Below are 5,771 nucleotides of genomic sequence, written 5' to 3'. Positions count from 1 at the left end.
TTAAAGACACGAAAAACCGAGTGTGAAAAACGCTTGGAGGTTAGCACGTGGGTGGGCGGGGACTAGATTATTTAATTAATAATTAGTTTAACTAACTAACTTTAATTAATGATAATTATTTTTTAGCCTTTTCAATCAGGTAAAGATAAAATTTGCATGTTTTTAGAGTTTGCCCTTTTTGATCCATTTCACATGTTGGATTCTTAAGGATTTCATTAGTGAGGGCATGGAGACAGGAAGTGGGAGGGGCTGTGTATCGGATCTTAAGTCTTCACTGATGAGATTAAATTTATTTGACAAGAACAACAACCTCTATTCAAAGAAGTAATTATTATTATTATTGTCCTTATTGTTATTTTTATTTTTATTGTTGTTGCTGTTGTTGTTGAATTATTTTGTTGTTCTATTCTTAAAAATGCTAAATAAAACAATTTTGGTAAGAACCAAATCTTTATTGTAATTTTATACATATGAACATACTGTATGGCTGGTAATTTGGAAGTGGAAAAATTAGGCTACCTTAAAGCCACTTATTTTTAAGTAGAAAAATATTTGCGATTTAATAATAGTATTGATTTAGAGTGTGCTAATTTTCGCGATTTTGTTCCTTGCTAATTAATAACTATCAATAAACCTAAATTATTAATAAATGCAAGTACTAGTTTTTGCTATTTTAAAGCCACCCACAAAAATTGTACTCGCAAATAATAGTGGCTTTAAGGTAATTGCTAATTTTTTGTGATTGGTGGGTTTTAATTTTTGGCCATTGAGCATGAAAATAATGGGTTTTATTTTGATGAATGGATATCAATGTTCTCCAAAATTACGAGCTATATGGTATGTGTTTTCTTCTATTTTAATTATTAGGGATTTATTGCCATGGCTATGAGAGCTAACTGGTATAAAACTGTGGATGCAACTTGTGCTAAATACGATTATACAAATCACATGACTGATATGTATACCCTCACTTGATGTAGAGTGATCTCTCTCTTTGTAGGTATATTATTGTGTCATGATGATGAGCTGGAGGGTAGAAGTATTGTATCTTGTAGATCCTTCATGGTAGAGGAAAGATGGAGGTAACAATTACTGTATAGCACTTAAATGTTGTTGAGTTTTGTTTTGTTGATTGGCAATTTGTAATTAAAATTGCCATATATATGAACTGATAATATGCATGCTTAAAAGTTATAAAATTAGAGGCTTCAAAGTTGATTTTTCTGGAAAATTTGCCAAATTAAGACACCATATGATATGAATTTGTACATTTATTGGGGCGAGCAAAAGCAAGCCCACATAATTGAATCGAGCATGTCTGTCTGTTTGTACACGCATGTCACCCCTATTTATACGTTTATAAAAATAATAATCACACATTTAAAAATGATAATTTTGATAATTACGGTACCACATGCAAAGACAACGAGTATGAGTAAAGCAACTTATTCACTGGAAGAGAGGAATTCAAGAGTATTCAAGAAAAAAGAGAAGCTGAAGCTTAAGACATGAGTAATTCACAAGAAGATGCTCATGAAGCCTGTCGACTTCTTCGTAAAGAGTGTGATTAGGAGAGAAGAAGGAGCGAGGCTGAGGAAGAGAAAAGAGCAGGGAGGTCCAATAGAAATGCTAGAGATAGGTCTTGTCGTGCCCAAAGACAACAAATGGAGTCTCCTTCTAGCTTCTGAGACATAGGCGGCGGCAGGATTTGTAGGGCAGTCGGGCAAGAAAAATGGCGCGCGAAGCATGCTGCGATTTTGGCCATGCCCACTTTTCCTCGCGTATTTTGGGCGTATACTCAACACACGCATACATTATGATATACCATAAAAATATGCCTAGAAGGCACCCTATCTTATCTGTAAAGCTCTATTCAACCTGTAAAGTGCTAGTCCTGGTCCTCCTGGAAGGCTTGTTGACAAAGGAAAGCAGAAAAGACTGTCTCTTGCTAGCCATGGTAATTTTTCACGACTAAAATGATGTCATTAATTAAATTCTTATTTCTGGTCAAAATTTTTGGTCGGGCATTGCCCGACTATGCCCGACCCTGCAGCCGCCTATGTTCTGAGACCAAGTATCTTCCATGCTAGATCTATAATTATAACTGCAAAGATTCTTAATTCATAAAGCTAGAACTGACAATTAAGCTATGAAATTCCTTCCATGCAAATTCTGCATTCAAGTAGTGTATTGACATCAACATTCAACATTTAGGCTATGTTTACACAGCAACGCAAAATGCATCATTTTAAAAGTATCCACTTTGAACACCGTTTTCGTTTCCATAGAGTTCTATCAAGATTCTGTCATGCTTTCATTCGTTTCTGTGTAAACAGAAGCATAAAACAGGCACAAAACTATAGGGATTGCATCGGTTTCATTGCTGTGTAAACGTGGCCTTAATAGCCACTACATCATTGTCTATATAGACATTGTATACCACTAATCAAAATTTTAATCGTTTTGCTCGCCCCTTAATGTTTTACATTCGCCTAGTAGTAATTATTATTTCAGTAGGTAGAGTTTTGTCAGCCTAATCAGTTAGTCCATTCTATTGTTCCTTTTTGGAACTCTTTTGTATTTTTTGAAGTCACTCCAGCCTAGCTAGCTTTTTCCATCAAGTAAGATAGTTCATTATGCAATTGACCATTCAGATTCTCTCACTCACATGTATTAGGTATCTGAAGTGCTGACAGCCTCAAAGACTTGTCAAACAATCAGTGGCTGGTTTCATGGGCTGTCCATCAATATACCACTCACTGGATAAACCAGTACTGTATGTTAACATCACTGATTAATTGTCATAATAATAATTTAAAACTTGTCAAACCATGCAGTTAGAGGTACGTATTGGTGGGACATTGTATTTTGATGTTGGTACACAATCACAGAAAAGGGAGCAATTTGAGAGTGAATCACAAATTGAATTACCTGACTTCTCAATATAGTGAGTACTGGTAAAATTATATAGCAATTAATGAGTGACTGACAAACAGACAACAGTAGTACTACTCCTCACCTACGCAAAGCTTGGTGAGGCCAACAAGCAATGCTCCTTTGTTATGTTGTACACTATTTAGAATTCTAGACATTGCATTGAGTCTTTAGCTATAGTGTGTCCATTGTTATTTTGTCTTTATACATTATTGTATTTTTGTTCTTTAAAATGTGTAATGTACATGTAGCCAACCATACAATTTAGTTTATTAGCAAAAGTAACCTTTTGGCAAGTGCTGTTGGCTGCATTGTTATTTTTAACCAATGCCAGGCCCATTTCATTAATTGAGTCTTATGATGTATATTTATAGGAAGATAGATATAAGTTGTTATGCAATGATTTAAAAGAAAATGATCAAAACCTGGGAGAGAAGAGGACCATCCACCTAATTAAAGGTTAATTCTGCACTCTTCAAGTATAATAATTACTATACTGACAAGTCAAATGAATAGTATACTCATTTAACTATTATGAAAATTTGGTTAAATCAATTTTCTTAGTTCCCTATTGTACTGGCTATATGTAATGTACCTCTTCTTTTTATTAGCTTCTTATACTGCAGTCCCGGCACTCCTAATTCACAATACAGTTAGTTTTTTAAAATGATGTACATCCACTTAGTTTGCAAAATACGTTATTATATTGTAAGATCTTATGAGAAAACAGGTTGTGTGATTTGTGTCTGTTATATCTGTTATCTCTAGGACTGGGAGTATTTGAGGCAGCTATACGGCAGGGTTCTTTGGCAGTTGAAGAGTTGTTATATTTACAATTGCATGAATAAAAAGTCGACAATGCGTTGTATATATAATAGTGATAACAATAACTACTAATAACTTAACACTTAATAATAACTATACACTTAATAATAACTACACAAATCATAATACAATACATTAACAATAACTACAATGATAATAACAATAATAATAATAACAATAATAGTAATTACACATGATCAATGATTAATACATTACAGTGTCAATCAGTTCACTGGAAGCTATGTATCAAATTAAGAGATGACTGAATGAATGTTAGATCTATTTATAATTTTTTGCAAACTGAACTAGTTTATGGTTTTACTGAACAGCTGGCCTGCCAGTATCAACCTTAGTATGCCTGGCCTGTTCACACTGGGACAAGTAATGTGCATTGATGCACATTAATCATGTTCACACTAGAGTATGGTTTTAATTAATGCACATCACTCTCTCTCCACCTCCAGAGTGGATTGGTGTGTGATGTAGTGTGTTCAATGTAAAGCCTCGTTTTTTCCATGTAGCCTATACAACAGCCTAAAGCCTAGTTTCCATGTATCGATTCTGTGGTTAGACCACGGCTTTCTATCTCCATGATATTTGCAACAGCACTGTTGCAAGAAATCAGGTCTATCTCTACAACAGATGTATATGCTAACCACAGTTTACATACAACAGCCGCAACTGTAGGGAAGCGAGGCTTAAACCAATGGTGACAAGAACACAAAATGATACATAGTTAGCTGCCAATAGGCTTGGGCCAAATATTCTAGAATAACTTGGGTGCAAAACCAATCATAGTGAAAAATAATTTGAGAATAATGGGATGTATTTAAGAATAGCCTGGGAGGGAGTAGGGACTGGTTACATTGTTAACAAAAATAGATGCAGAAGATGGGAATGTGTTGGTTTAAACATCTATTGGAGTCGGGCTTTTTTTATACCCTAGTCATTCATTCAAGTCTCAGACTTTATTGCATCATATGTGGTATTGGTGCATGTATATAACACTAGACAGAATGATGACATTTTAAACTATGCATACACAATGTTTTAACTTTGATAATTGAGATCAGGGAAAAGAACAATTGGTAAAATAAAAAGAATACTTGGCAAATGCAAAAATGCATACCGGTAGTTACCCCTGGTACAGGCGGATCGCCGGCAACTGTCACTATCTTTGATGTTTTATTTGCACTCCAATTAACGCACACCTTGCCTCATGAAACCGTATAGCGGGAAATTTTTGAGGATAACAAATTTCGCGAATTTCACGGATTTTTCATGATTCACGAAATTAAATTCCTTGAAAATCAATTTAATATGGTACAAGATGGCAGATTAGTGGAAATTCGCAAAGATTATTTCTGCAAACTTCCGGATACGGGTCATTCACGAAATTTATTATTCTCAAAAAATCCCGCTATACAGTAATTCGCGTGTAGAGTTGTAACTTGCTTACTTTTTTAAACTTCTATGTACAATGTTATTTTGCTATAAAATTTGGTTAGTACAAGGAAGTGCTGTTTATCAATATTTGGAAAAAGTTTATTAATAAAGTGTCAAAAGAAACTTGGTATAAAGCCAGTCTAACTAGAAAAATTTTAAAGAAAACTTTTAATTAGGCAATGGAATGTACTGGGCCATTTTCGTTTTTGCAAATGTATGGAAATAGTAGACAGCTGGGCCTCACCTACTATTATTGGTGATTTTATTTATCAAAATATCAATTGTGTCTGTGCTTGTATGTGCTCTAGCAAAGGTCAAAGAAGTCAGCCATACTACTACAAAATTGAGTTGTATTTAAAAGGTTTTATAATTATAATATGGATATATATGTAGCACACAATATTATTTTCAGCAGAGATGGTGCACCATCATGCACAAAACAGTTCATGAAGATTATCTTAGTCTGATGCTGTGGCATATGGAACGCCAAATGCGACAAAAAGAAAATTAAAAATAATAACAATAAAAAGAAATTATGTGGCACGCGCGCTGTGCGCGCGTGCCAT

At 34.4% G+C, this 5,771-nt stretch overlaps 2 long non-coding RNA genes across 2 annotated transcripts; both read left to right on the top strand.

Annotated features, from left to right (window-relative positions):
* Nucleotides 1–142: 142 nt before the first annotated feature.
* On the top strand, nt 143–2,549 carry LOC109590298 (uncharacterized). The gene is made up of 3 exons (XR_002189250.1): nt 143–324; nt 868–1,082; nt 2,515–2,549. It is a non-coding gene; the product is annotated as an uncharacterized LOC109590298 (long non-coding RNA).
* A 720-nt stretch (nt 2,550–3,269) lies between these two features.
* LOC109590297 (uncharacterized) lies at nt 3,270–3,867 on the top strand. Its single transcript, XR_002189249.1, has 3 exons — nt 3,270–3,393; nt 3,546–3,586; nt 3,703–3,867. It is a non-coding gene; the product is annotated as an uncharacterized LOC109590297 (long non-coding RNA).
* Nucleotides 3,868–5,771: the final 1,904 nt, after the last annotated feature.

This window comes from Amphimedon queenslandica, unplaced genomic scaffold, assembly GCF_000090795.2.
Source record: "Amphimedon queenslandica unplaced genomic scaffold, v1.1 AMPQUscaffold_10239_Cont17321, whole genome shotgun sequence".
NCBI lineage: Eukaryota > Metazoa > Porifera > Demospongiae > Haplosclerida > Niphatidae > Amphimedon > Amphimedon queenslandica.
This window is presented reverse-complemented; position numbering and strand designations above follow the sequence as displayed.